The sequence below is a fragment of the Dermacentor variabilis genome, unplaced genomic scaffold (assembly GCF_050947875.1).
Source record: "Dermacentor variabilis isolate Ectoservices unplaced genomic scaffold, ASM5094787v1 scaffold_13, whole genome shotgun sequence".
NCBI lineage: Eukaryota > Metazoa > Arthropoda > Arachnida > Ixodida > Ixodidae > Dermacentor > Dermacentor variabilis.
Window position 1 is genome coordinate 25,636,094 of NW_027460291.1, and position 18,692 is coordinate 25,654,785.

General features: G+C 44.1%; 1 protein-coding gene across 4 annotated transcripts in view; it reads right to left on the reverse strand.

Annotated features, from left to right (window-relative positions):
- The window catches only part of LOC142566817 (organic cation transporter protein-like), a 266,000-nt gene that overhangs the window by 199,638 nt on the left and 47,670 nt on the right, over positions 1-18,692 (reverse strand). For 2 of the 4 annotated variants that reach the window (XM_075677699.1, XM_075677700.1), the window contains exon 2: positions 494-537. The exons of 1 other annotated variant lie outside the window; for it this stretch is intronic. The gene's annotated coding sequence lies outside the window, so the exon portion shown is untranslated. Of the gene's footprint in view, positions 1-432; positions 451-493; positions 538-18,692 lie in introns of those variants that run through there. One more of the 4 variants, XM_075677701.1, reaches the window with a different exon arrangement.

Below are 18,692 nucleotides of genomic sequence, written 5' to 3' on the forward strand. Positions count from 1 at the left end.
TGGAGAGGAAAGCAATTGTCAATGTTTTCTAGAGCCACTGTCTGCAACCTCTTTTTAGTGTCTAAGATATGGTACGTTATGAATGTGTTGTGTGCTGCGAGGGTAAGCGTACAAAAAATTCACCGAGTTTTCGCTATTTTCATTTGGGCGTCTACCTGGGAGAGGATGAGTCGAACGAACTTGTTCCTCCCTGTCAAGAAAGGTGGACTTCGTCTAGCTCATTTGTTTCTGCGACAAGTCGTGTCACGTTTTGTGTTTTTACGGGATCAAAACGATCCTTTTCTCCGAACGGTGATACAGGTACGGCTGTGTAGACAAATACCAGGATTCATTGTTTCGACTGTTCACAACATGCCAGGAGCCGTGACTGGTTACCTGCGTGAAGTGGTATGTTCATATAGGATGTTGAATGTACGTTTTTCACAGCAATACCTGTCAACTGTTACAAAGAAAAAACTATACAGAGATCTCGTGGACACGATGTTCCCTGCACCTTTGTACCGTCTTCCACACCGTGGAGGCCCAGGACAACACGTCCTAAAGAGAGTGAAAAAAATGCCAATACGGCCGTCAGCTAAATCTTTCTTCTTCAAATTACACACAAACACACTTCCCATTAAGACCTTGCTTCATGTAAAGGGTATATTCATCCCCTGGACCACCGGCTGCTTATTATGTAAAAAACCGGAAACCATAGAACATGCATTCCTAGACTGCTGGGACGGCATCTTTCACTGGGATGTTCTTCAGAGAACATTAAAAAAACACTTCCCCCTAGACACATATGGAATACGCTTCTTACCGATTGATAACACCGAGCATGTCCCGTATGACCTCATTATGTTCCTGAGCCTCCATGCAATGTGGAAAACTAGACTGCAATTCCAAAATGGAGACATTGTTGTTCGACCGGTTCGGGAAAATTTCATTGAGAGTGTCGTGTGTGTGAGAGATGGTTTCAAAGCGCTGCCTGATCCACCAAAATGGATCTGTGTATTTGATGAATTAGCGTTGCTGAAAAGATTTTAGTACCGTGTTGGCCAAAGTGTGGCTCACACGTTTTATCCTTTGTAAACCATGATTTAGAACGTCGAAGTCGGCAATAAAGAAAAAAAAACAGGGATAACGTGCCTCAGAAAGGCTCGCCAACGTTTCGATGGGAGGACCTATCTTCGTCAAAGGCGACCTCGTCATCCTCGGCATGTTTGTTTTAAAGGGTCAGTGCAGTGACGTCACGTGCAATCGTCGTCGGTTGCGGCTGGTTATAAAGGGCGAGACTTCAGAGGTAATGAGCGCTGTCGTCCGACATCCGTGAGCTCCGTTCCCAAGACGAGGGGACAAGAGCGGGGAGCCGGAAGGCGGGAAGAAAAGAAAAGAAAGAAAAAGCAGAGAGAAAAAATGGGGGGGAGACACCAAGAGGGGAAAAATGGGGAGGAGAAAGAACAAGAAAAAACAGAAGGGGGCATGGGAGGGCGCTGGGGAAGCGAGAGGTTAGGCAGCATTCAGAGGTGCCGTTGGCGGCATCTTTTTCTGGCATTACAAGAGCCGATAAGGCGGTAAGTGCGCGAGTAACACAAGAGGCAGAAAAAAACACCCTGAGTTGAAAGCGTAACTTTAGTAGCATAGAAGCAATGCGTCGAGTAATTTTGAAGTAGTTAAGATGGTGACAAGGAGTCTGGGATGCAATGTAGGGCGTATCTGGATGGCAGCGGCATGGTCTTTCAAGGGCCGTTAGCCCCAACAGCTCAACGTAGGTGTCGTTACGGCCGTATACAGAATTGGCGATATCCTGTGTGGATAAGGCCCCGAAAAAGGTAAATGACATCTGGGACTTCTGAATGTGCTGTTGAGGGTGTTTCAAAAAACATATAATAGAAAGTAGACAAAAAAGGAGGGGGGAACCGAAACTGGAATAACAAATAGGAGGGTGACGTGCACAGAAGCGGGCGGGGGCCGCTGTACATAGGAAAAGGAGGTCGTACAGTTGATATGAACGTAAAAACATGAAAGAGTATATTAAATTTCGTACTAGGCAGGAAAAAAGTTTCGAAATGGAGTGATAGGTGAGGGTAAGAATTAAGGTTAGCTGGTGGCAAAATGTGTTTTGTGTCTTGGTTGATGATATGAGAATTTGAGATTTAAGTTACCGCTTTTAAATATTCTAAGTTGCCACGTGCCAAATTAATTCCCGTCGGGTATAGGCAGTTAAACTTGTGCATGAGGTATGATCCCGTATATTTCCTTCCGCGAGCGGAACGGAAATTTGTTTGTAGTATATAGAGCCTTGCTTTGTCAAATATATGACCTTGTTCATTAAAGTGGCTGGCTGCTGTTTTAGGTAAATTGCGTTGTGTGTCCGCGCGGTGGCCGTTGAGTCTTGTATGAATTTGTGGTCCTGTCTGACCTCTGTATTGTTTGCTACAAGTGGCACATTCCAGACAGTAGACTATGTTACTTGATGTGCAGGTGAAAGCCGAAGTTACCTTGTGTGCGTAATTTGACGCTGTGCTCTTTACTGTAGTAGTAGATTGAATATATTTGCATGTAGAGCACCTGGGACGGATACAGGGACTAGTTCCCAGCTTCGTCTTTGTTCTTAGTTTGGCATGCACAAGAATATCTTTAAAATTAGTATTGCGTCTGTAGGCTACTCTGGGCGGGTCGGGAAAAATCTTATTAATTTTCTAGTTGCTGGTGAGAATTGGGTAGTATTTACTGAGGATGCTATTCACGTTTGGGAGTGCGTTTGAGAATTTAGTAGTAAGAAGAGGCGTTGGTTGTTCTTGTGATCCTCGGGCGGGGCTTGAGGACCTCGGCTCGATCAAGTTTGGTTGCAGCAATGTAGGCTTTTTGAAGATCACTGTTTGGATGCTTCCTGTTTGATAGGGTTTCTTTAAGGTGATCGAGTCTATCTATGTAGTCTTGATTTTCAACGCAAATGCGACGTAGTCGTGTGGCTTGGCCTTTAAAGATGCCTTGTTTGCAATGTCTGGGGTGGTGGCGCGTATATTCTAGGTACTGTTGTTTGTCGAAAGGTTTCCTATACAGAGTTGTCTTTAGCGCCCCATTGTCAATGTATATTGTTGTGTCCAGAAAGTTTATGCGCTCAGTTGAGGATTCTGATGTGAATTTTATTGTTGGATGAAAAGAGTTTAGAAATGCTATATATTTATCTAGGCTGTCTTGACCATGTCCCCATATCATGAATATGTCGTATATGTATCGTAGGTATGTGTGGGGCTTGTCAGTGCAGCGCGAGAGGAAATCGGTTTCTAGAATCCCCATAAATGTGTTCGCGTAGGTTGGGGCAAAAGGCGTACCCATGCTTGTACCATGTATCTGTAGGTAGTAACTCTCCTCAAATTCGAAGTAGTTATGTGTTAGAACTAATTCAAGGAGAGACAAGTAGACTTCAGTAGTGTGTTCTGCAGTGTGTTTAGACAGCGTTTGTTTTATAGAAAATAAACCATCAGGGTTTGGAATGTTGGCGTACAGGGCCGTGACGTCTAGTGTGGCGAGAATGATGTTGTGGAGTAGTGTGCATTTAGTATTAATGCCGTCTATGATTCTCAGGGGCGTATCTTGTACAAATGATGGAAGTGGTTTTGGCAAGTCACCAAGGAAGTGGTTGAGGAATGTGGAGATGCTCTCTGTTGGGGTGTTGTTGTTTGATACTATCGGGCGACCTGGGATAATAGCGGTGTATAGTTGAGTGGATGGAATTTTATGAATTTTTGGGAGAAGGTAAAAACGTCCAGCAGTTTTGTTGCTTGGTTTAAGAAATTTGTATTCTGACGTAGTTATAATTCACCAGTCAAATGGGATTTCAGCCTGTTGGTAATTGTCAGTGTGTAGGATAATGTCGGATCGTTATCTAGCTTACGGTAATGTTTGGTTTTTAGTTGTCTGTAAGCCTCGTGCTTGTATCTTTCTACTGGCCAAATGACTATCGTTTCACCATTATCTGTTTCCTTACTAGCAATGTCATTCCGGCAGCTAACATTTGATATGATATGAGTCTCCGACGCACTTATGTTTTTATGTCGCTTAGATGTCTTGGATTACGTTATAATTTCTTTACTGACAGTTTTAAGATATATGCCAAATTCTATGGCTTGTTCTGATTCGAGAGTCCAAGTGAATTAGGCTCTAAGTGGTGTTGTCCCGGTGTCTGGTGTGTCTGCGAAAAAGTGTCTTATCCGCATTCGTCGGGAAAATTCTGAGAGGTCCTTGTGAAGCTGGAATTCATTTATTGTGTTGTTCGTAGCAAAAAGGTTTAGGCCCTTGCTGAGTACGCCTATTTATTTTTTACTTAACGTTTTTGACATGTCTATAACATTGGAGTGGTTTAATTTTAGGGAAGTTTCCGTCACGTCTGGAACTGCTAAACTCGAGGTCCGTCTTGTCGCTTGTGGTGACTGTTTGCCTGGAAGGTTGCTTTTTCATTAACGTTTGCCTTTTTCCTTTGTTCTTGAACCAATATCTAGACTGTTTTCCGTCGTAATGCTCTAAATATTTCTTCTCATTTGGTGTCAGAGCTATGTTCAGAAGTCTGTAGCTAAAACTATCGATTTGTTCTTCGCAGTGTTCCTTGAGGATATTCAACAGAGAAAGTGAGGCATTGTGCAATGTTGTTTGCCAGTTTGCACGATGGTGTAGTGGGAGTCTTCTTAGAGCTGGTACAGCCGTCAGTGTTAGACCTTTAGGGAATATATTTTTCTCTGTGCAGATTGTGTAAGTTTTCAGATGGGAGGTGTAGCTCGCATGTTTTTTTGGTAAGTTTTCTAGCCTGTAGGGATTCGGTGCTTCTTGGCAGAGAAGAGTTATTGATCTGGTTTGTCTGTCATTTACTCATTTACAACCCATCAGTGTACTACTACTACTACTGCTACTATTACTACAGTCACTGTACCACTACCCATCATTCCCATGGTAGCTGAACGATTTCAGCACCAGAGTGCTTCTTAGTAAATATTGTTGAAAACTCTATGTTTGTAACGAGCAAATTGACGTCGCGTGCACTATTTTCGTATCCTATGCTTACACAAAGGAAAGAGGCCATTGGTATCTCATGTAAGCGTCGCGCGCACAGATGGCGCCGTTGTCGCGCTAGCGCATGACGCAATCGGATCTAAATTATTCCTCACGCGCGCCGTTCAGAGAGGCATACCGCTGCAGTACGATTTTCTATCCGTGCAGGAAACATCGCGTTCGAGGAAGCTCACCTAAGCCATAGCAGACTTAAATCAGTGCTCATCAGAAGTTATAAGGCCAACAAGGGCGCAAATTTTTTGCAGAAATTTCATGCTTCCATAATCATGGCACTCCTGCCTTCGTCACGCAAGGCCCCCAAATGGCGTTCAGTGACTCGACCAACGAGACGAAGAGGTATGCAGCCCGTTTGGCAATGGCGGAGCGCGTCCGTCTCCACGGTGAGCGCATGCGCAAGAGATTGAGGCAAACGCAAAAGGAACAACCATCCACGAGTGCGCCAGGCTCGATCGGCGCACGCCAGGTAGTCGGCGGGGCCACCAGAGGGGGGGGTGTGTTGGGGGAGCAATATCTTTACCCGGGTGCCCAAATCCCCTCTATAACACAAACGGGCCCGATACGAATAGGGAGCGAGCACGCTTGCAAAATCAAGATGTAAGACGCCAGCAAGCTGGACCGTCAGTTATGCATGTAAGATTTCCAATGCATAGATAAATCTAGCATGTGCATCTGGTGACGTCATTCCTGCACCCTAGTACCTTACAGTCGAAAGGTATAAAAACAAGTAAATACGTAAAGGATAAAAACAAGTGGACCATCATTCCCACAATCAGCGTCCCGCCGCTACGCCTGGATCATCTGAGCATGGCAGGCTTGCAGGTCTGCAAGCTTCTCTTGAAAGCACAACCTTGTGTGTTTTTCTTTTTTAATAAGTTTGACTCCTGGAAGCGCTTATAGGTGGCTTAAATAGGCGGTGGAAGCTGCTGTTCCATTCTTCTTCACTTAGTGCACTGTATGACTTTGTTGATAGAAATATAATTTTTGGCTGTTAGACCCTGATCATCATCGATATTACACAACTCATACACACCTATTATTTAGTTGTAACTTACGAACGCTGTTTATAGGGCTAAATAATATGCAGCATTAAATTACATTACAGCTTTGGACATCATTTCAAGGAACGTCAACGTTCGCTGGCGTCCGTCATACCGATCTAGCCGTTTATGACGAAATGACTAACGACTGAAGGGCACCAAGAAAAGGTCCACCAGATTTTGGCCGATAACAGCGTTACCATGGCTTGATAACAACAGCCACTTTGGTCGTTGCTGCCAGGAGATCACCTAATGAAATGTATCAATTATTCCCTGGCACCGTCAGGAGTGCCTTCTCCTGGCCCCGGCAACGATGAAGCGCTGCGTCCAAGACAACCCAAACCGGAGTATCGGGGCATCGAGTAACCACAATATTTAGCGCGAGGTGTTCGTACGTTAGCCTAGTCACGGTTTCATTCATTGTATGTCATCTTAATCTCACCGTTCTAAGGCTGCATATTTGTTTGTAAGTACCAGCCTGAATTCATCTGCTTGTACCCTTACTGCATCTAGGTTGGCCTGTTTCTTCTTGACCAATTTTGCTCGTTCTTTCACCAAATAGACGTGAATACTAGTCCTCACTAACTTATGACCAGTGGACTTTACCATACCTATGATTTTTACTTCCTGCACTTTGTTGGGATTGGCAGAAAAGATGAAATCAATTTAATTTCTTGTTTCACCATTACGGCTTTTCCAGGTCCACGTTTTCTTGCTAGGCTTCCCGAAGAAGGTGCTCATTATTCGCAGCTTATTCCTTTCTGCGAAATATACCGGCATCTATCCTCTAGAGTTCCTAGAATCGACGCCGTAGTTGCCAATGGCTTGTTCACCAGCCTGCTTTTCCCCCACTTTTTCATTGAAGTCGTCCATTGCTACAGTTTACTGAGTTTGCACTTTTCTCATCGCTAATTCAACGTCTTCATCAAGCTGATCTACTTCATCATCATCGTGACTGGATGTTGGAGCCTAGGCTTGCACTACTTTTAATCAATACTTCTTATTAACTTTGATCACGACTACTGCTACACTCTCATTAATGCCATAAAATTCGTCAATACTGCTGCCATGTCATTATGGATTAGGAATCCTACCCCGTATTGCTTCTTATCTGGGCGACCTCTATAGCAGTGGACATGTCCATTAGTCAGCACTGTATGAGGTTCTACAGTTCTAATCTCACCAAGGCCGATGATATCCCAAACAGTGACTTATAGTTCCTCAAAGAATCCTGCTAAGCTTGTCTCACTTCACAGAGTTCGGCTGTTAAAAGTTGTCAGGATCAGTTTCCATTCGCGGCCTCTCCGGACCCAGAGATTCTTAGCACCCTCTGCTGCGTTACAGGTCTGACCGCCGCCTTGGTTAGGTGCTCCGCAGCTACTGGGGACTGAGGGTCATGGTTGTAGGAATGCATTGTAGGAATGATGAGGGAGCTAGTGGCCGAATACTGCACCAGGGAGGCCAGTATCTGTTCTGGTGAGGAAGTGCCTTTGTTAAAGCATAGTTGGCCTTCCTAATTTGGTTGTACCTGGATTAGTATAGCCCCACTCGCTCTTGGCATCTTTTGCCGGTGTCAGCTGCCACTCCAAGCCTGGAGATGTAGTGCACTGGAAGTGAAAGTCGAGCTCACCATCCTCAAAAAAAAAAGAGAAAGATTTTCTTAAGAGTATTCGAACTTCCGACATAGCTCAGTTAGGTAATCCCGTAGGCGGCGAGGCTACCTTATCGTGGATAAGTCTAGCCCAGAGGGTTTAAATGCCTACGAGATCCGTTGATTTATCCGCCATAAATATAGTTTCAATATACTGACACAATATAGCGTCAATTTTCCGTGGTCCTAACATCGTGGTTCCCAAATCTCACGGACGCATGCGGCCATGAACACGCGTAGGTACACGATATTGAACTTACGCCGGAAAAAACCCCTGCCAGCTCACGCTATCTCGGAAGCCATGGCTGGCTTCAGCTACTTCGTATTCTTGATCATAGATGGCGCTAGATCAATACGTTTTATGGCCGAGGAGGCCGCGAAAGCGCTTTTGTGCGTTGCGGGATATATTTTACCGAAAGTGTAACAATGCCGGTTGGACGTCGATTCACGACGCGGTCCCGGTAATTGACGCGGGTTCCAGGCAATCAGGACATATGATAAAGTATATTACATCAGTAAATGGCAGAATTAGAGCAAAAAGAGTTACGAAAAGACGTACAAAGGATAAGAATAGAGAAAGTAAAATTTGTTACATAACATGCACGTGAGTCGCAAGCAGGATAAGTGACTGGAAATTGAAACTCAGCCGAATGACGAAGCGATTAGCGGGTACGCCTTGACCAAAAACACCTACAAGATTTCGAGCAGCCGCCTGTTAATGACAGTTTTGTATGGGACGGGTGCAACAGAATGACTGGGTCAAAGAAAGGCAGAGACATGTTAATTAGGCGAGATCTGAAGTGGCACAGGATAAGAGTCATGTAAGGAGCATTAATGGATTAGCGGCACATGACAAGGCAAAAGGACATGGCTGGAAGCAGCTTACCTGTGGACAGGAAGTGATTGCAGAGATAAATATAAGGAATTGATTGATTGCATTCGAAGTGGCGATAATGAGTTCAAGAAATCGGGCTAGGTAATATTAGTGGGAGATATGAACGCGCACATAGATGAGACAGACGGATCGGTTGATTTCAACGGTTCTCTAGCGTTCGAGCCGTGTGATGAACAGAACCTTATAGCCATGAACAACGTGACTAAGGGTGATGGACAGGTAACCTGGCAATGTGCAAACAGGCAGCCATGCATAGACTATGCCTTAGTCTCAGAAATTGGTTACGAACAACTAGACCAAATGAGAATAGACGAACATGGAAAAAATTACCTGGGTAATGATCACCGACATTTAAAAATAAAGTTTCAGATATATACTAAGGCAAAACACGAAGCTATAGCATCTGAATATCGTAAAATGAATGAACAGCAAATGCCAGAGATCGCAGAACACATAGAGAAGGAACGCAGGCTTTTTCTACAGCAGTCTGGAAATACAAGGAAATGATAGACGTTATGCAGCAGAAAATTAGACAGACATGGCACAAAACGAAACTGGTGGATTGGAAAAAGGAGACCACTTAAGTGGTGGAACAAGGAAATAAGGCAAGCTATAGGAGAACGTAAGCATGCGTCTAGGGATCATCGAGAAGCCAAGAAGTTGGGATTACACGAAGGAGGCGTGCACCTTAGATGCAGCAAATACCGAGAAAAGAAAATGGTAGCGAATGAGCTCCTCCTTGCAAGAGAAAATTGAATGCGCAAGTGAACGTTGGGCGCATAACTTTCGCAAAAGATACAAACGCAAGCCAAAACGATTCTGGAACCATGTAAGAGCATGTGAAGCTCACAAAAAACATTCGCAAATGGCTATAAAGAATGAAGATGGTAACCTCTATCGAGTAGGCGATGCGCTGCGGCGCATCACGGACGTTATTAGGTCTAACTTCGGCACAAAAGAAAGCGTAGTTCAGACTCAAACAGGCCCAGCAAGAACCGAGAAGCCTGAGAGGTCGAAATTTAGCATAGAAAGCGTTTATTGGAAAAAAGGAGAAGAAAATGTCTTTAATGAGACGACAGCAGGACCTGATGAAGTCCCACTGCAGCTAATGAAATACCTCGGTTCAAAGAGCAAGCCACTGCTGACTAGTGCCCTAGAGCAGGTGATTATAACGAAGATATTTCAGGTTGCACGGCGCGAAAGCAAGACGAAGCTTATCTACAAAGGCAAAGGGGATAAGGTTAGGACGAGCTCGTACAGAGCAGTTACTGTAACGTAGGTCATGTATAGAATGGCAATCGAAGCCATAAAATTGGAACTATCCAAATGGGTGGAGAAAAAATCATGTACCCGGGAAAGTTCAGAAAGGGTTGAGGCCAAGCAGACGCTTAGAGGGTAATATGTCTGTACTAACTCAGTGAATAGAGATTTTAGTAGCTCAGAAGAGAGCTTTGTCGATAGCATTTCTGGATCTTCAGGCCACCTTAGACGGTGTAGACAGGATTGTTATGGGATATTCTTAAGCACGAAGGCATATAGGACAATTTCGTTAAGCTGCAGAGGGAATTTTATAGATGCAAACGAGTACAAGTTCTATAGAAAGATCGAAAAGGTACTGACTTGGTAGAGAATTCGCCAAGGGCTGAAGAAAGGATGTTCTCTTTCTACGTTGACGGCTGAAAGACAGCTGTAAAACTGCGAATTAGGGTTTGATATACGCTACCTACGTTATGGACAAATACCTGTAATGCAACCGAAGGTCCCTGGACTGATGTATGTGGACGACAAAGTCCTACTAGCGGACAGTAAAATAGATTTACAGACACTTGCGCATATATTTGGCAACGCAGCTACAAATCTAGGCCTGTAGTATAGAACAGAGAAATCGGGAATTATATTTAATGAAGAGGCGAGTAATTACGGGTAGTCAATTCAGCATCAAATCACACCTATTGTCATGGAAGATAAATACTTGGGCGTGTATATAAAGGAAAAAAATACTCAAGCACCAACGAAGAGAATCTGCACATGAACTGAAGGTGGAATTCTTTGAATAGAAAGCTGGGCGTGTTATCAAGGCAAATATATCTTCGCAGGATCAATGAAATTTGCTTAGTAATGTTTCTCCTTTTAACGTTCTTTAGGAAAGCCAGTCTGCAGCAGTTGCGGCGCTTTCCTGCAGTGAATGATTTACCGATGTCACTTATGATTATCGATGATGTTACAGGCATTCTGTGTGATTCGCGGTGGGTGTGACGTTGTCACTCTGCCGGGAATCGGAAGTCTTTCAAAACTATAGTTTCTTGCAAAATTACTAGAAGGAAATTTAGCGCTGCGGTCATTCAGCAAACATTGGAATGAATGAACATTCGTGATTACAGCTTGAAAAGTTCCTGGGACGTTATTGATTACTCTTTGTATTCTTAAATTCTATATGACTGATAGTCTTTTAAGCACAGAAAGGAAATAAGGCTCGGCGCGCATGCGTATGTATTCCGAATAACGCACACTCGCACAATAGTGCGAGAAAGTGATTCGTTTGCGAGATCGCAAGGCCATTTGAAGCGACAAGTATTAACTTTAGGCAAATCTATGTAATTTCCATGCCTCCATACTTCCAGCTCCCTCAGAGTGCCAGAGTCCCCTCTAGTAATTTTTTGAGGGAAACTGTATGCTTGAAAGTAAGGGCGCGTGGGTTGCAGTTTGAATTTTCAGCTGTTTCCACGCATACATTGGCGTGATAGCTCGTGTACGCGATCTTCACTGCGTGGTCTACGCACCACGCCTGCCCATTTGAGATGCTCAAAGGTGTTGGGAGCGGGCTTCAACATGCGTACAGCTGCCACACCAATAGAGCTTGGAGGGGACAACGATCGGCAAGTAATCGGGCAAATGAATTTGAACAGAATGCCGGCAACTTCCATATGACAGGGCGAACAATTTAACTGAAAAGTGTCTCTATTCCATTGAGTGGCTCCAGTCATAAAAAGCTCAATGCAGGGGTGACAGACTCCTCCTTCACGGAAAGGAAAAGTCCTCCCTTGGTGCAGGAAAAGAATGGAAAGTAATCGCTATGAGGCCGGCCGTATTTAAGTGCACACAAAGCGAAATAATTTTGAATTTGTTCATTTTATTATTCAAGACCTTCTGTACTCAATGCAATAACGGCCAAGAATTGCCAGCGCTCGTATCATTATCCAGAACTTATTCAACAGTGAGGAATAAGGGAGCCGCAGAGTCTGATAATTTCTTTACGTAAAACTTGACTTTACCGTAGAAGGATACACTGCAGCATGCTGACGACAGAATGAGGAATCTTTTTTAACCTAAATACAATAGGTATTAGTAAAGAAGCTTAACCAAATAAAAAAAGTTTAGCGTTGTACATACAGAGGACACAGGAATCGTATGATTTACAACGTCACATCGTGACCAGTACAGGAAGACATCGACAAAAATAATAAAGCTATGCGGGTGAATATAAGGGGCCATTTAAATACCGCATGTGTTGGAAATGAGCGCGTATTGTCATCTGTACTTATTGAAGAAGCTCTACCAATCGTTTTTCAAGGAAGCCAAAAAGGAAAAGAAATGCAGCGATAAAGTTTTGTAGTTATATTGGAGAAGGAGGAGATTTTTTTGCAGTAATGTTGCTGGACAAAATGGCACTTAGGCATAACTGCAGCCAACCGCACCAACGCGACAGACTTAATTGCTGAGTTAATGAGGACAACGAAAATGAGTGGGCACAGCAGAGCACTAGGAATGAGGACGCACCAGTCTTTTATGTTCGTGCTGGTACAGGTGCTATGAGCGTTTATGGGGTGCATGAGAGTGTCTGCAGGTGGCTCATCGCAATCAATTTGGGATCTCAAGACATCCGAAAGACATCACGCATTCGTATAACTCCCACCCGCTGCAGCTTCGCCCCATTTCCGAGCTTGCGTGCGAAGATGCCGCTGCAGCGTTGCCTGCCTCGGAAATCAAAGGATACCGTTCTTTTTTCGAATGTTCTTTTCAGCAAGCACCGATGCCCCCTTCATCCACACTGCCATTGAGTTTCTCACGGCGACTTATGAGGAAGCTTCGGGCCAATGCCGCCTATTCAAATACATGTAAAGCGTAAAAATGCTTTTCTGAGATAACGTGAGGACCAATTTTAACGAAATATGTTGCATTTGAGAGAGAAAGCTACATTCTAGTGACTGTTGGGAGTGCAATAGTGATTGAGGACCAGAATTTCGTAAAAAGAAATTTCAAAATTTCGAAAGTTCGCGAAAAATAGACACACAGAATTTATAAATTAATAGCTCTGCATCAAGAGCTGATATTGCGGTTCCGTGAACGGCATTCATTCGATCATGAAAAGCGGACAAATCGAATATATCAATTTACATTTTACATGAATTTATTACGTTGTGTACAATGGTTCTGCGAAACCTGTAGTTCCATATTACTAAATGTTATTTAGATTCATGTGTAACATATCAATTTTGTCCGCTTTACGTGTACTATGAGATGTGATTCACAGAACTGTCATATCATTTTTTCTTGCTGAATTGGAGAGTTGTAAACTTTATAGTTTCGTATTCTGAAAATGTTCCATTTCTGCCAATATTTAATAAATAATTCACGATCTAAATGGCAAATAGGAAACAAGTAATCACTGCCATTTTAACTTTTTCTTTTATATGCAACAGACCTCGTCAAATTTGGTTGGCGAGAAAAGGAATTGTCCTTTTACTTGTATTTAGATAGGAGCCCCGAAGCTAAAACCGTCGGTGTAGTCCTCCAGTGGGCATGGCAGAGCAGCAGTGACGGTGTACTTGGGTGATTATGCGGTAGTCTGACTTGCACAAGGATTTCCAAGACTTAAAGCTCGATCTCGCGCGACCCACATGCCCCCCGTGCCGATTCTCGCGAAATATCGCGTAAGTGAAACTACCTCCGTAAGTGATTGTCCGAGAATACATTCCCAGGCACGCGGATGCACCAATCTTTTCAGTTCTTCTTTGCATAGGTTATCCGTATTCCGTCATTGCACTCTGAGCGAGCGAGTAATGTTAGCCTGCTGCTACTTCTATGTCCATGTGGGCTTTTTAATTCAATTAAATTGTGGGATTTTACATGCCAGACGCAAACTGTCAGATACAAGTCGTTGTATTTACAACTACAAGTGTGCACTCTTAAAACAAACCTGTACTGTTAAATGCAAGTAATTGAAGTACAGGTCACAGAGGAACTTGGCATATTCCGCATCCAAGAACAAACTACGGGAATCAAATGCTGCACCTTGCGTTACCATCAGTGTTTTACTCTCTCCATCATCAACCAGATTTATTATCCATTAAATGATGTGTAGTAATATGTCATTCATACCTTTGTTTGCCTGTGTGCTGTTGCGTTTATTGTTGGCTTCTTTTTTTCGGATCAAAAGAAATTTTAAGCTGCAATGCACAGTGACGTATTTATTGATATATTTCTATTGATGTTCCCTTGAAGTGAAACGTGATTCATGTTGTGTATTGATGTACTTTTGTGTAACTTGCATGAAGCGTGTATTTCTGCATGCATGTCGGTGTTGGCTGGTGTGCAGAAGCAAGTTTGAACTCCCACATTTCCTCAAGAAAGATTTATTATATATGTATATATATATATATTATTTTGCATGAAATATGTTATGTACTTATAGAGATGTTTATGGGCTCTATTAATGCACATATTGGTACGGGGTGCCATAAAACGGGTAGGGGACACAGACAAGCCGAATTTGTGGCTAAATCAAAATAAAATCAAAACTCAAAACCAATACAATAAAGCCGCGATGCCCCCACGGTGTACCCTCTGACATTATGTGTGATTGTTCTGACCTAAGTGCTAAATTTCAAATTATTGAAGGATTGAAGCCTGATTACACGTCCGTTAGAGGGGCCCTCAAGCACCGCTCAGGCTACGCGCAAAAATACAGTCGGCGGATAGCATACGCTGCCGGGGACATCTCAACCAACTCTTGCACTCGTGCGCTGCGCGTGAGGTGACAAGTGGAGCTGGAAGTCTCGTTTTTCTCCAACACCTTCTTTTCAAACAGACGCACGCTTCGGGGCGGCCAACGGCGTCCCCTTTACGTCAGTGAGCAGATTCCAATACAGCGTTGCCATTGGCCAACATATCTGGCACAAATCGAAAATGGTGTTTGGATCAGTGCGCTTCTTCTTGCTGTTACTGTGTGTATGTATTGGTGGAATTTACTAAACAGACTGTAGTAAGCGAAAATCGGCGCTTTCAATTTCAACAAGAATTACCTGCTGCTTCCCAAGAAGCAGCAGGTGATTCGACGCTCGCCTGTGGAAGCCTGCGTAGGAACTATACTTTGGTTATACTCTTTGTCGGTGTCGTATTCGTCGGGTCTCGCTTATTGAGATTAGTTTTGCGCGGAAGTATACACGTGGACAACTTTCTGAGGCTATGAAGGGAAAGCCACGGGCGCATGGCTACTGCGCATGTGTTAGCGCGCCAAGTGAGCGTTTGACAGTGCGTTTGGTTGCTCGGAACAGACGCGGAATCGAAGCAGCTTCCACGTGCGACGGTTTCGCGTGGCCCCAGACGTGGAAGGGCAAAGCCGCAAAATAAGTAAACCTTTACCATCAGTTGTCTATTATGTCTTATTTAACTGTGGCTAATCAGCCGTTATTAGCCTAAACTAACGTGGACTAAAACGCGGGGCACTTTTCAGAAGCGCTCTCACTTGTGCGCGCTTTGCCTCCGTAGCGTTCCCTTCGTAGTCAAAAAAAAAAGTTGTCGGCGAGTACAGCGTCGAACCACGCGAAATTTAAGGTCAGAGATACGTACGCTTGTAACGCGCGCTCACTCCTGGCCGCTCTTGACTGGACCTGCTACACGCCCTGGAAAACATGGCTTCGTAGTGCGCTAGTGACAAGCGCTTCAAAATGAACAGTTTCGATGTGGCGACTATCCGTCGATCAAGCTAGTGGACGACAAAGCTGGTTTGCACCACGTAGCACGGCCAGACTCGAGCACATGAGTGCGAGCGCGCACACCAGCCTTGTCATACGCACTACGTTTCTCTAATACAGTTGCACGTAGCTGGGTCTGCGGCGTAGCGTAGATGCCGCGGCCAACGCGGGGTGCGCGACGAGCTCGTTGCGGACAACCACGTGGTTTGTTTGGTCTCTGCGACTGACGTGGCTCTTTCGCCAGGCGCGTGACAAGCTGGCCCGTGCGCCAACATCAGCATGGAACCGATCGTCTACTTTCTAAGTTGTTCATCTCCGTCGCCATCGTGGTCGAAGCTCGTAACGTTTGAAATCTTTTCAATGCGAGTCCGAAATCCATCGCTTTATGTGCAGATATAACCTTAAGTTTCCAGCACGTCAGGTAGCAGTAGGCCAAGTCGGATGCGAGACTTGGATCACCTGAACTTGGCCCCTGTATATAGTTTGGCGCGTTCAACGTGGCCTGCAGCAGTGCTATGATCAGGTATTGGCGTACGTGTATGCCCCTGGCGAGCACTTTTGTGTTTGGCGAAGGAGAGAATTCAGCACGCTCACTCAAGCACCGGCCTGCTGCCAGCCAGCCGAGCTAGCCCACGATGTAATTGGCCTAGTGTATCTGGCTTGAGATAGGAAATTTGATGTCCGCGTCAGCAGCGCCGAGCGCGGCCCTTCACGCTGACTGCACTGGACGCTAGGCCAGCTAGCCTGAACAGAGAGCGAGCTCTGGCTAGGAGGCTCTACAGCAGTTTGGGTGTGAAGCTGAAATGTGATGACACCATCCGATAGAGAGGCCACGGAAAGGGCACCACATTTTTGGCGACAACAGACGGAGGCCTTTATGAAACATTCGCTGTAACTCTATGCGTTCGGCCAAGCTCTGGCAACGCTTCCTACGATCTGCGATGTGCTACCTGGCTAGTTTGCCATGAAATTAACTAGAGATGCTCCCGAGTAAGCCTCGGTGGTTTTGAAGGGACCCCTTTCGTCCGCCGGGCTTGACAGTGAAAATTTAGGTCCAAGTTGCATGACATCATAGACCAAAGTGCCGAGGCCTGCTATCTAGGACGCGCTCGCTATGACCATAGAGTTTCCTACAATAATTACAAGAGGAAACTCTGGCGCTGCAATCGCTGAGCCACCGTGGTAAAGATTGGATGTACATGGATTTGTCTGATCTTCGCTCTTGTGGATACACGCGTTCTTTTGACTTTGTTTATTACGCTTTATATGCCTCCATTGTCGTGAATTTCACAGCAACCTATACTCTTCGAAGTGCAGAAGACGCTGTGAACACGCACAATAGCTACTAATTGCAACACTTCAGCTTGTCGAGGTGGCCAAATGAAAACTCACCAAGCGTCACTGACTTTCCCACGATCAATTCCTATGGGCGTTTCAAATCATTTGTCGCTGCATGCGTCCGTGGCATAATGGTTACAAGATCGGGGTTCTCTGCTAGAGGTCCTGTGTTCCAATCCTGCCATCGGAAATCTTTCTAATAAATATTTAACTATTTATTACGCAGTGCATTGTTGAAAATGATGAGGTTACAAAGTCACGAAGCCGTTTGAAGCCGGAAGGACGAAGTTTAGGCAGATCCATGTACTTCCCGTAATTCCCATGCTGGCTCAAAGGCCTCCATTCTAGCACAAACTAGGGGCAGAGCTCCCTCTGGTAATTATGGTCTGAAACTCTACGGCTCTGACCATACTCATGTAGGTTGGAGAAGTGCATGCGCTCATGCGATAGAACGCCGGCTCGCAGACAGGGGCTCTATTCTCGGCACGCTAGGCGGCTGCACGGCCGCCATTATCCACCATGTTGACTCTGTGATTGGCTGCCGAGAGGCCACGTGTTTACAAATTTGCGGCGGGAAGCGGAAGTTTCGCAAAACGCAATTTTGCATTTTCATCGACATGACGAAACGTGGAGCGGCAAATTTTATCGAGTAATACTTTGTTCGGGTCTTTGGCAGCATTATTGTGATGCTAGCGCCTCAAAAAGAAAGTGAGTGGTAGGGTGCAATACATCTGCAATTTCGCGAATATGTGGTCGCGCTCGAGCACAGCCGCCATGTGAACTTGCTGATTGGCTGAAAAAATATGCCGTGAGGAGCGTCAAAGAGAGTGCCATGTCGTAACGGTCAGTTTGACATTGCGTGACGTTGCGCTGGGCCACTATTGCAGAGATTTTCCGCCATAATTTGTGGTGCGATGAGCCCCGCGAATTAGGCTAATGAGCAGTCATAAACTTACAAAAATGCCTATTAACATGATTTAGAACTCCTACCAACTTTCCATTTACTTTACTGACAGTCTATTTACATTTACGTTCTAGTAACATTTTTTCATACATTGGCAAAATGCTTCTTTCTTACTTTTGTATAAAGAATATTTTAAATACACCGTCAACAGACCTTCTTACTTTGGTATAAAGAATGTTTTAAATACACCGTTAAAGACTTACTTTTTACTTTTGTATATATAATATCTTAAATACACTATTAAGATCTAATTTTTTACTTTTGTATAAATAATATCTTAAATAGAGCGGTAAAAGGCTTCCTTCTTACTTTTCCATAAAGAATATTTTAAGTACACCGTTAAAAGACTTCCTTCTTACTTTTGTTTGAAGAACATTTGTTCATACACCGTTAAATACCGTCGTCTAACTTTTGTCTAAATAACAACTGTAATACTCCATCAAAAGGCTTATTACTTGTGTGTAAAGAAAGTTTTACTATGCCATATCATAATATTCTTTTTTCTGAAGGACTTGTATTCTCAATACGCCAAGAGCACTCAGTACTCAGTACTATTAGCCGAAAAATATTTAGAATGGCAAGTAACTTGACAGTTTTTGATAAATTTTTCTAACACACAATTTTGTCGATATACGAAATACTCAGGAATCAAGCTCTGTGTTTTAAATCACAGTTCTAATCCAAGTTGGTAACAAATTGTTGAGGCAGTGCTACTAATACGTTTCAAGAATTATGTTCGTAAACCGTTAGAACTAATCTTCCTAAAGGTTTTACTGCGCCA